The sequence below is a fragment of the Dromiciops gliroides genome, chromosome 1 (assembly GCF_019393635.1).
Source record: "Dromiciops gliroides isolate mDroGli1 chromosome 1, mDroGli1.pri, whole genome shotgun sequence".
NCBI lineage: Eukaryota > Metazoa > Chordata > Mammalia > Microbiotheria > Microbiotheriidae > Dromiciops > Dromiciops gliroides.
Window position 1 is genome coordinate 647845537 of NC_057861.1, and position 13357 is coordinate 647858893.

Sequence of the window (13357 nt, forward strand, 5' to 3'; positions counted from 1 at the left end):
GCACTTATTTACCACAAAATTACATTTTGGATCAGATGGGAAGATACTGATACAGTTGTACAAAGCTCCCTTTCAATCCACTGTTTGAAAGAAAAAAAAATATGTTGAGCATGAGACCCGCAGACATTTGCATCTGGAATCAGTTTAGTTATTCATAAAGTTATGGATTCAGAAATTTCAGGTTCACACCCTAAACTTGTCAATTGCCAGATATGTAACCTAAGGAAGCTCACATAATGCCCTTGCCTCAGTTTCTCATCTATAAAATAAAAATGTAACTACATGCCTTCCTATTCTCATAGATTTGTTGCAAAGCTAAAATTTATATATAAAAGCAAATATATATATATATATATGTGTGTGTGTGTGTGTGTATATGTATGTGTTTATCCATGTATGAATTTATGCATGTATGTATGCATGTGTGTATGTATGGCTGTCCTGAAACTTAAAGCATAACGTAGGGCTTAGTTTTCTCCATGGTAGAATGTTTTCCATGATAATAGACTTAGAACTTGTGACTTGTCCAAGGTCACATAGGTAGCAAGTAGCAGAGTTGGGATTCAAACTTAGGTTCCATCCCAGCAAGTTTAGTATTCTTTCCCAAGTACCATGTTTGTTTTTCCTTTGTCTTACTACTGCCCAATAAATATTGAATTGAAAAGAATCTGGCAGTAATAAAAGAAGTCATAGCAAAATGAAAAGAAGGGCATGGATTTTTTGTAAGTTTATGATTTTATTAAGTTTTTACATTTTATTAGAGAAAGTATCTTGGAAATGATTAGTTTTTTGTTTCTTTGTTTGTTTTTTACACCTGAGGAAATAAACTTTAATTTATCATCCACATAAGGCAAAGACAGCACAAGATCAACCAGGAGAAAGAAGAGGGAATGGAAGAAGAGGGATACATTTGAGGAGCTGAGTTTTATATTTTTCAGTCTTCATTCTGTCTTAACTTGACTCCAGGGCCCAATAAATATCAAATACCATGAGCCCTCCCCCTTTTCACTTAAGTAGTGGAATGTGGCATGGGTAGGGAAGAGTGATATGGGGTGTCCCTTAGCGAAGATCTTCAGCAGTGAACATGCATCAGGCACGATGCAGGATGGAGTCCTTGGCTGCATCAAAGGGATGTTCCTTGGAAGGGATCTCCAAAACAACAAGTAGTCAGCATATATGGGCATCCAATGCATGCCGTACCATATCAGCAATATACTGGTTGATAAGGATGATACCAATGTCATCCTGTTTGTTTTTTTTTTTTTTTTTAGTGAGGCAATTGGGGTTAAGTGACTTGCCCAGGGTCACACAGCTAGTATGTGTGTGTTAAGTGTCTGAGGCCAGATTTGAACTCAGGTACTCCTGACTCCAGGGCCAGTGCTCTATCCACTGCACCACCTAGCTGCCCCATCATCCCGATTTTAAAACTGCCAGAAGGCGTCCTTGATTTCATTGATGGTCATGTCCTTCTCCACCACCAGGAAGTTCAGGTGGGTGTTTATTGAGCTCTCCAATGCCACCCAGCAGGAAACCAGTGATGGTGTCCTCATCTCTGATCACCGATTAGCTTCCCTAGCCCCATCATTGTGGATGCTGCAGGGGTGCTGTGTCACACAGTGCCAGAGAGCAGAAATGATTAGTTTTTAATTTGCTTTTAGATTGCAGAACAGATTTTTAACTTTTAAGTACAAACAATACTTTCTTTGGATGCTTAACCATTTCCAATGAAAGCATCCCCTATTCTCCCTATAATTTTCTAATTCTAGAATACCCAAAGTAGAATTTGAGTTTAGGGAGGCAAATTTGAATTATATTAAGAATAAATTCTTTTAAGTAGACTTGTACAAGATCTTTCTTCAATTCAGCTGAGTTTTTTTTTAATTTCAATTAAAAAGAATTTTTAAATTGTCAAATCAAAAACTTCACAGCTGTGTCAAATTCTCTTTGACAAAATATGCAAGGCATATGAGAAGCAGCTAAATGTGCAATCTTATATAGGGCAAATCTGAGCTGCAATAAGGAGGCAGGGTCTGTTACAGTGAAAAAATTAGGAAGCAAGGAGAAGCTCAGGACTTTTTCCTTTCTTGGCTATGGATAGACATCACCAATGGAGATTTAGGAATAGTAATCTGAGAACATTACTTTATAGAACTCTGAAGAGAGGCCAAATTGTACATCAGGTATGTTATTAATGTTACATGTATTCTAGAGAAAAAGACTACTACTTATACGTTGTCAGTATTTAAGCCAATATAGATACTGTAGCAACTTTACGGGTAGCATTTTATAGAAAGGTCACTATAATCGTGTTCTGGCCAAAAAATTTGAGCTTCTTCTTCTCCCATATTGATATTTTCTGATGGTAAATTAGGTCATTTTTTTGTCTTAATTCTTACTCAACCTTTAGTCATTGATTTGGCATTGAATCAGAGAAACTGAGGCCTGGGAAGGAATTACTTTAGAAAGGCCAAGGTCATCCACTTCATTCCAGGCCATATTCAGTTGTGACTTTTCTCTTACCACAACTTCAATAACTCTGGAGGAGAAAGTGATGTTATTAGTCCTTTTCGAGAATAGAAACTAAGCTCTTCTTTTTGAGAAAAAAGCTTTCTTGTTTTGTTCATCCATTCTCCCCACCTTCCCTAAAGCTAATAGTGATGAAAAAATTGCTCATTCTAGGTTTAATCCTGACAGAGGTGTGAAAAGATTTAACCAGCAAGTATAACAATGTGGGAAAAATTAGGACTGAGGACTTTCTCTAGACCCTCCCAGAAAGGGGAAAAAATATTGATTCCTTGCAGATCAAGCTTGTCTCTTTCCCTAGCATTTAGCTACAGTTCATAAGCTTTCCTTTTGTTCATTGCCCCCTTGACCTTCCTTTCGCTGCTCTCCCTTTTCAACCGGGTGGAAATACCTAACCTGTATCTAAAATGAGCCTGCCTGGGGGCAGCTAAGTGGCACAGTGGATAGAGCACTGGCCCTGGAGTCAGGAAGACATGAGTTCAAATCCGGCCTCAGACACTTAACACTTACTAGCTGTGTGACCCTGGGCAAGTCACTTAACCCCAATTGCCTTGCCCCGCCCCCGCCAAAAAAAAATGAGCCTGCCTGGTGAGAAAACAGGAATTTTTATTTTCAGCCTAGAGGCAATGGTCTTAAACTTAATATTTCTTTCTTTGTTGATATAGAGTTTATTGATACACATTATTAAAAACATAAATGCTAATGCTCAAAGCCCCCAAGTCAGATCTCTCATTGCTGAGACAGGATTAGTCTATTGCCCTGTTTAAAATTGTGTTTTGTTTTCGTATCTAACTAACCATTGGCTTTTATGATTTTCTTTTCCCAGAGTAAATTACAGGCAGTACAAGCATTCATGATCAATTGTGATTCATGTGAAGACAGAACAAATCGGGATAAAGAAACAACTTGAGAGACTAATAAAGGAAGGGGGGATATTATAAGCACAACTGGTAATGAACAGTAATTCAGAAGGGGAAGTTGAAGAGAGGGAAATTTTTGGAGCTTTGTCATTTCTTAATGAGAATATCACCTGATTGGTTCTCTCTGATTCTATTTTCCTTAAAGTGGAGGCTGGATCTAAGGATAGTATGCTATGATTAACAACAATTTCTACACTCACACAATGGGCATTTCTTACCTTGGCTTCATCTTTCTTTCATTCTGCTATAACTCCTAGTCTACATGTCTGTTTCTTCATAGCAATTCTTACTGCCACTATGGAAGTAACCCTTTTCAAACTAGACCAAAATATATGGTCTAGCCACCTTAGCCATGAAGTCAATCAGTCAATCAGTCAATCAACTAGGATTAATAAAGTGATTAATATGTCCCAGGTTCAATGTAAGAAAATGCTAAACAGGGGCAGCTAGGTGGCACAGTGGATAAAGCACTGGCCCTGGATTCAGGAGGACCTGAGTTCAAATCCAACCTCAGGTACTTGATACTTACTAGCTATGTAACCCTGGGTAAGTCACTTTAACCTCATTGCCCTGCAAAAAAAACCAAAAAACCAAAAAAACAAACCAAAAAAACCTAAACATTTGGAATATAAAGAAATACAATAAAAAGACTCCTGCCCCCAAAAGGCTCACATTCTAATGTGGGAAACAACTTGCAAATAACTGACTATATATATGTACAAGATATTTGGAGTGTAAAATGCAATGTAATCCCAGAGGGAAAGCATTAGCACTGGATAGAGACCAGAAAAGACATCTTACAACTTGTAATTTGAATTGAGCCTTCAAGGAAACCATGAAAGTCAGCATGCCAGAAATAGGGCACAGTCAGTGGAAAACAACAGAGTAAGGAGATAATGTCATATGCTAGAAACATCAAGGAAGCCAATGTCACCTGAATCATAATATATGTTGAGGGGAATTAAGTATGAGAGGTAGAAAGAGCCAAACTAATGAAGAAGTTTAAAAGTCAAATGGAGGATTTTATGTTTGATCTTGCAGGTAATAGGAAACCAATAGAGTTTATTTAGTAGGGGATAATAGATCTTAGGAGAATCACTTTGGAAACTTGGTGGAAGATGAACTTGAATGGACAGAGACTTTAGGTACTAACCAGCATGATAGTATAATAATCCAGGCTTCAGGTGACGATGACTAGCACCATGTGGAGACTGGGAGAGTGGAGAATTTTATATAAGAAATGTTAGGAAGGTAGAAATAACACAATTTGGTATAAGATTGGCTATATGAAGTAAATGTGAGTGAGGAGATTAGTTTATACTCCCAGTCTGGGAGACTGGGAGAGGAGAGTGTTAGTACCCTCAAATGTAAAAAGGAAATTAAGAAGAGGGTAGGGGGAGTGAAGATGGCAAAGAGAAGCCAGCAAGTTGTCTGAGCTTTCCTGTGGTACCCTGAAAAAGGACATTAAATCAAGGCTCTAAATGAATTCTGAAACTACAGAAACTACAAAGAGAAAGAGAGACACAATCTTCCAACTTGAGATAATTTCGAAGACTTCAGGAAAGGTAGGTCTCACTTGGGCAAAAGGGGAGCACTATGCAGCTGACCACAGAGCAGCACAGCATGGAGGGTTTCTGAGCAAGTCAGCAGAAAGCCCTTGGTCCCAGTGGAACAACTGAGGCCCCTTCATCGTGGCTCAGCAAGCTGGTAGCTCAGAGGGGCAGTTGTGAGATCTTCTATCACCAGCTGAGAAGGCAGGCTGCCAGCTGGAGGGACACCCACGGGACAGGCTCAACTGGGCCTGGCCATCCTAGTGCCTGGTGCAAGCACAGGGAGCAAGTCCAGGGCAGTGAAAATCCACAAGCCATAAAGGCCTCAGAATAGAAAGCCAGTGACATAGCTGCTATCCCCAGCACAATAAGCTGGAAACAGTGCCCCTTGTCAGTGATTCTTGTGCCCCAGGAGCAAACTTCGACTTAAAAAAAAATAAACTACAATATGAGTAAGAAATAGAAAAGGGATATTAGCATTGAAGCTTCTGTGTAGACAGAGAAGAAATAAAAACAAAGTTAAATGAGGTCAATACTTTCAAATTGCCTACACATGAAGTCTCAAGAGGGAAGATGAATTCATCTCAAGACCAAAAACCTTATTGCAAGATCTCAAAAAGGATTTTAAAAATCAATTGAGAGAAATGAAAGCAAAACAAGAAAATTTTGAAAAAAGAATCAGCAGCTTGGAAAAGGAAGCACAAAGATTGAATGAAGAAAACAATTCCTTAAAAAATTCATCTGGCCAAATCGAAAAAAAAAAAAAAAAAGGTACATAATCTCACTGAAGAAAACAATGCCTTAAAAAATTCATTTGGCCAAATGGAAAAAAAAAAAGGTGCACAATCTCACTGAAGTACAAAGTGCCTGGATAGACTGGATTCTTCTTATGAATCCAATGGTACAAGAAAGTTCCAGGGGACTCATGATGGAAAAGGCTCTCCAAATCCAGAAAAAAAGAACTGTGGAATATGGATGCTGATTGAACCATACTACTTCTTTTGTTTTTGGTGCTGTTGTTTTCTATTTTGAGGTTTTTCCTTATTGCTCTGATTCTTCTCTTATAGCATGACTGATGCAGAAATGTGTTTAATGTTGTTATGTATATATGTGTGTGTGTGTGTGTGTGTGTGTGTGTGTGTGTGTGTGTGTAAACCTATATCCTATATTGGATTGCCTGCTCTGGGGGGGGGGGTGGAGGGGCCGGAGGGAGGGAGAAAAAATTGAAATTGGAAATCTTATATAAACAAATGCTGAAAAATATCTCTGCATGTAACTAGAAAATAATAAAATACTTTTATTTTAAAAAAGAAAGTTAATTGGCAGCTAATAGAATTCATGGTTTCACAGGTGAAGAGGTCTCTGCTAAAGGGGTAGGGACTGACAGGATGCATTCCCATCATATGATCTTCCATCCAAATGTTCTGGTTCCCACTTCTGTAGGAGCCATTATACTGATGCAGGAGCTATGACACAAGAAAATGAAAGACTATGTGAGATAGAGACTTCAAAACTCCCATCAGTAGTGACAAAGCTCTAAGCTTATCCCATTGTGGCTCTAAGGAGATGGGTGATTCCCTCTCCTGAGGGAGCAGGGGGTGGGTAGTACTTCACGACCTAGGAGCTGGGACAGTTGCAGAAGTTCAGAGAGCAACTTAATGAGTTGCTGGAACCATTGATCCTAAGGTTGTGGTCTAACAGCACTAATGCTGCAACTATAGCTGAATTCCATAGACTTGGACAGTTCTCTGAGATTTTTTTTTGACAGACAAATTCATTAGAATTTCCAGATGTGGAATTCTTTTTTGCTTTTGAGGTGACTGAGATGGGGCTTTCTTACTGTTATAGCCAGCTACCAGATGGGGAATTATAGAGGAGAGGAAGGGAAGAGTTTTTCCTAAAGGGAAAGAATTTGACAGATTGGATTTATATATCTCCTCCCCAACTATCTGCCACATTTTATGCCCACTAGCCTTCTGATGACAATTAGATGTCACTATTTGGGTGGATACCCATAAGGATGGCTTTAAACTTCATATATGGATCTCCCAACCCTATAAATATATAAATGCAACTGAACAACTGGTAGAATTTTAGCAACCTCTAAGTCTTTTACTGGGGATATTGACAAATATACAGTTAATGAAACCTTCCTTTATAGTTAACAGCATACAATATTAGCTCCCTTGTGGTCATAGCAGGTAAAAGATATTTCTTCTCTAATGATGAAGGAAACAGGACTACTTCATTGTACCCAGTTCTTCTGAAACTTTGTATTCTTTTTTTTTTTTTTTTAGTGAGGCAATTGGGGTTAAGTGACTTGCCCAGGGTCACACAGCTAGTAAGTGTTAAGTGTCTGAGGCTGGATTTGAACTCAGGTACTCCTGACTCCAGGGCTGGTGCTCTATCCAGTATGCCACCTAGCTTCCCCACCTTTGTATTCTTTATGAGGAAAGTAGATGACACCTAGAAGCTTACATTGAGCTGCAGGGCTGAACAAACCTCCATGCCCATTACTACAAGTATTCCTGATCTCATCAATGCTGTATACCACCAAATCCAGGCCCAGAGTGAGTGGTTTGGGGTTTTAACCTGACTAATGCTTCTTTCTCTATTCCTATGGCTGACACAAGTCAGGAGCCATTTGCTTTTACCTGAGAAAGAATCTAATAGACCTTCGCTGTTTTTCCCAAGGGAGGGCTACCTGAACTCTCCCTTAGACTGCCAGTTTGGAAAAAAAGGTCTCCTTTTCTGGGGGCATACACACATGTATATGTATGTTCATGTGCATGTATGTATATAATTATATTTTAATATAAGTATATATGTTAATATGTGTATGCATATTATACATACACATATGTATACAAACATATAAATTATATTAATGATAAAATGTTGACCAGGGTAGATAAAGCCTTGTTGGGAGAAGCCCTAGATCAGCCCTAGATCTAGAGATTGCCCTTATGAGGAACAAGGGATGGGAAATCAACCCTGAGAAATCCAGGGTTCAGCCAGGGTCAATCTTTGCGGAAAGAATGTCAAAAAACAGAGAATTCCAGAAACAGTGAATAATAAACTAATGCTTGATTCCTCACAATTCAAGAATGGAGTCAGAGAATTATTGATCCCTCAGATTTTGTAGAACCTGCATTCCCCAACTGGGCATCTTGATAGTTCCATTTACTAAATCATATGAAAGTCTGTATCTTTCAAGCTGTGACCAGAACAGGTTACAGATCTGTGGTGGTATCCTAGTTGCTTCTGAACAAAGGGCACAGGCTCATAAAATTGTTCTCTGTCCCAGAGTCAATTATTATGAATTGGATGATGCAAGATGGTCCTTCTAATAAGATATAGCTGTTGTTAGTAGTGGTGCAATAGATAGAGGGCCAGGAAGACCTGAATTCAAATATGCTCTCAGAAACTTACTAGCTGTGTGACCCTGGGCAAGTCACTTAACCCTGTTTAGCTCAATTTTCTCATTTGTAAAATGAACTGGAGTAGGAAATGGTGAACCACTTCAGAGTCAGACATGCCTGAAATAACTGAACAACAATTTCATCATTAGTCTAAAAGTACATTTCTACCTTTAGCTGGAGGTATTGTAGAGTGACCTTCAATTATTTGAGATTTGTTGAAAAAATCAGTGTTTACTTTACTGACACCTTCGTGTTTTTGTGGAAGTCTATTACCTCTATTCTAAGGCTTTCTTATTCTTTATTTCTTTTTGAATATATAATGAAGCATTCACTTTTATACTGTAATTGTTTCATAATCTATCTGTTCCTTCTATAAAATTCTCCACTATAAAAAACGAAAATCACTTGATCAAAGCTGACTAGCATAGAATAGTCAACATTTTTTACGTGTAGTCTCCTACCTCTCTACTGATATGAGTATTAGCAAAGGATTTCTGGAAACAAGATGTGTTGGAGCAATTAATCTGAGTTCATCTGCCTTTCAGTTTTTTTAACATTATTATAGTCCTTATATATGCATTTTTCCTGGTTGTGCCCTGCTCCCAACCTTCCTGTAACAGTTCAAGTAAGTCTTTCCATGATTTATATGAATTCTTAATATTTTCTTTGATTTCTTATAGCACAATATTAATTCTGTTGCACAAATGTGACATAATTTGTATAGTGACTAAACTTTAGAAATTCCTCAAGTGATATGCACATTTCCTTTCTAGTTTAGTAACAAATAAGACTTTTGCTATAACTAATCTGACAGATAGTTGTAATTTTATTTTGTCTTTGACCTCCTTGTGGCATAAACCCAGTAGTTTAATTAATGAAGTGCATGTACAATTAAGTGGCTCTTTTCACATAATTAAAAATTGTTTTTCAGAAGAATTCGACCAATTCACTGCACTTTTGACAGTGAATTAGTGTACTTGTCTTTCCATAACCCTCCATCATCAATTATTTCTTGTCATCTTTGCCAGTTTGAGGCTTTAACATAAAACCTATGATTTGTTTTTATAAGCATTTCTCTTATTATTAGTGATTTATAGTTTCTTCCATATATTTGCAATTCATCTTTTCAAATGTGTTTATATCCTGTGACCAGTTATCTTTCAGAAACTGGTTCTTAGACTAATAGTTCTGAGTCCATTCCCTTATATATGTTGGGCATCAAAAACAAAAAAGATATTTCAGGTAAAAGTTTTTATTTTACCAAGTGAGAGTTTCTTTTCTAATCTCATTGTTTTTGTAAATATAAAGTCTTTAGAAATTTTATATAATCAAAGTTATATATATTGACCCTTTTCTTTCCTATAATTTTATAAAGTTAAGAATTCCAAAATCAAAGGGTCACACACCTAGTAAGTGTCAAGGCCAAATATTTGAACTCAGGTCCTCCTGAGTCCAGGGCCAGTGCTTTATTTCCCTATGTTATCTTACAGATTTTCTTTTTAAGATGTGATTCACACAGACATACACATGCACATGAACATGCACACACATATATACAACACACACAAATATATTTATATACATATACAAACATGCACAATACACATAACCATGCATACACATAGACAAATACACATATATGTATACACACATATAAAATGTCAGTGAATAGAACAATGCCCTGGAGTCAAGTACCTGAGTTCAAATCCAGCCTCAGATACTTCCTAGTTAAATGAACATGGGCTGGTCACTTAACCTTGTTGGCCTCAGTTCCTCATCTGTAAAATGACGTAGAGAAGGAAATGGCAAGCCATTCCAGTATCTTTGCCCAGAAAACCTCAAATAGGTTCACAGAGAGTTAGGAATGACTAAAATGACTCAACAAGAACAACAACAAATTGTATGTGTATACTTTTGGACTTTATTATTATATAATTTATAAGAATTTTTTTCTTAACAAACTATTATTTTCAGCTTTGCAATATTTCTTGTTCTATGGGGAATCCATTTCCCTAGCAGTCTGTCTTCTTGAGGTTAGTTAATATTGGGTATTGAGGTTCATTTGCTTTTAGGTTTTCCTTGCTTTTCTTATGTAATTATTTACTTTTTTCCCCTTCCTTTAAAAATCTAGTTTTTATGACTACTGTTTGTAATAATGTTTAAGACTTGATCATTTTAATCTCTCTTTGTTTTTTTGCATTTTTAACCATTTCTCCTAAAATTCTGGAAGTTTTATTTTATTTTAATGAATATTTTTTCACATAGTTTTATAAAGTAAACTTTTGGTCATTTGATTGGCATACCACTAAATCTATAAATAAAGTTAAATGTAAGTATTTTAATGTATGCTCATTTTACTCACACTATTTACTCAAAAATGAAACCCAATATCTTAAATTCTGTGGACTTAGATCATTTCCCCTAATTATAATCTGCTTATTTTAGTACCTATATATATATATATATATATATATATATATATATATATATATATATATATATATAGGTATACAAATGTTCATGTATGTAATTTATATGTATATATGTATCCTCACACAATATATATGTGTATGAGTATATATGCATACTATATAATATACATACACACATATATATGTATATATATGTAATTTCTAAAGGGTAAATTCTTTGATTCTACAAAGTTCTACACTGATACCTCATGAAGGCATTGAGATCACCCTGAGTTTTCAAATGCATTGCAGGAAAGGCATAAATTATTGCAGATTCCATCTAATTTCAAAAACTTTGGACATGGATCCGATGGTGGACTATATCTGTATGTCACCTGAGAATCTATTAGATAAATTCAAAAGTTTCCTTTCACTGAGTTAGCTACCAGATGATTCCCCAGTGATAGTTTATGTCAGCTTCCCAAAGAAGAATTGGATGGAGAAGCTCATCATCAGTTAGTTGGCTGGATATTTGTTGATATTTATTTTATTTTAGGACCAAAGGTAATCTCAGAAAAACCCTGATTACGTTTTAACCTATGGGAAATGACTGCTTAAAATTGGGATTCATTACTACATTATTTATTTGTCCTATACCTTCTTTTTCTTTCAGTCTGTACTCTTCTTGAACTCATTAGCATCCATAGGTTCAGTAACAATCTCTATGCCAGTGACTCCTAAATTTGTAAATTCATCTCTAGTATCGCTTATTCTCAAGTCCTGCATCGCAAACTGCCTCTTCTACATTTCAGTCTGGCTGCCCTATATTGTAGTCAGATTCAAAAGTCTAAACTTAATTATCTTTTCTCTTGAAATATACCCCTCTTCTACACTTCTCTATAATTATCAAGGATATCACTATTCTTCCAGTCAACCATGTTTATGACCACAGTGTCATCTTCACAATAGTTAAATTATGTCCTATCTTTCTCCATAACATTTCTAAAACTTATCCCTTCCTTACTTAACATAGCCACTACCTTAGTTCAGGAAATTTTCATCTCTCAAATAGACTGCTGAAAAGCACATGTTCTACAATATCACATTTTATTTCACCATCTTTTCCCAAAAGGGGGAAACAGGGGAGCTATTTCCTGATCATAGAGTTAAAGTTAGAAGTGACTTTAGAAACCATCTAATTTAATTTGGTCATTTTATAGCTAAGAATGCTGAGAGCCAAAAAAGGGAAAGACAATGAACTAAGGTAACATAGGTTACATGTGGTAGATTCAGAATATTCTTTCAGAATCATTCTGATTCTGAATCAAGGAATTTTCAATCCATAATAATTAATCTTTAATTATTGAATTAAAGGAAGTAATTTGAGTTAGACTGAACATATGGCAGAACTTTTTAAATATAAAAATGTTTAATGCAATGAAGTGGATCTTATTTACCTTGAGAATCTAAGGGGCAGCTAGTAGCACAATAGACAAAGCCCTGGCACTAGATTCAAGATGATCTGAGTTCAAATCTGGCCTCGGACACTTGACACTTACTATCTGTATGACACTGGGCAAGTAAGTCACTTAACCCTCATTGCCCACTAAAAAAAAAAAAAAAAAACAAACCAAAAAGAAAAGACGATTTAAGCAGAAGGAATAATACCAGTAGATTTGAAAATGGCTAGAAGAATTAAAATCTCTCTGTCAAATTCTGCCCCATGTTCTTACAGTGATTTTGTTTTTTGTTTTTTGTTTTTTTGCTGGACAATGAGGGTTAAGTGACTTGCCCAGAGTCACACAGTTAGTAAGTGTCAAGTGTCTGGGGCTGGATTTGAACTCAGGTCCTCCTGAATACAGGGCTGGTGCTTTATCCTCTGTGCCACCTAGCTGACCCCTAACATTACAGTGATTTTTGATAACCTCACATGCTGCAAAGTGAATCAATGAATAAGCAAAATTCATTTTTCTTTTATAATTTAAAAGCAGACAAATTAGCAATTCTTCATTATTTAGCTTTTTTAAACCTCCTTCTCCTAACATTTCCCTATAAGTTGTTAGCAAAAGATAAAACAACTTCCTGCAAAGAATGGACTTTGAATAATTTCAGTAAAAATCTGAACTGAGCATGGAAAGTAGCCAGGTGAAATGGTTTTGCCACTTATATCATATGGCTCCAAAAATGTTGCAGGTCATATTCTGGAGAAATGATGAAGGGATGCTTTGCTCTAGTTAGATGAATTATATAACGTGATTATAAGAGTAAAGATGGTATAGCCTCAGAAATATGGTCTATAATCATTAGTGTTTGAGCTACGTGTCGATCCAGGGACTCTCTGATCCAGTGGCAGTAGCATAATGTGGGAGGTGAGAGAACCATAAAGCTGATGTTAGGAAAAAGAATTTTTGTTTGTTTGTTTTTTTGTGGGGCAATGAGGGCTAAGTGACTTGCCCAGGGTCACACAGCTAATAAGTGTCAAGTGTCTGAGGCTGGATTTGAACTCAGGTCCTCCTGAATACAGGGCCAGT

General features: G+C 36.5%; 1 pseudogene; it reads right to left on the minus strand.

Moving 5' to 3' along the window:
• Window positions 1-1059: 1059 nt before the first annotated feature.
• LOC122753206 lies at window positions 1060-11612 on the minus strand (annotated as a pseudogene).
• Between the last annotated feature and the right edge of the window lie 1745 nt (window positions 11613-13357).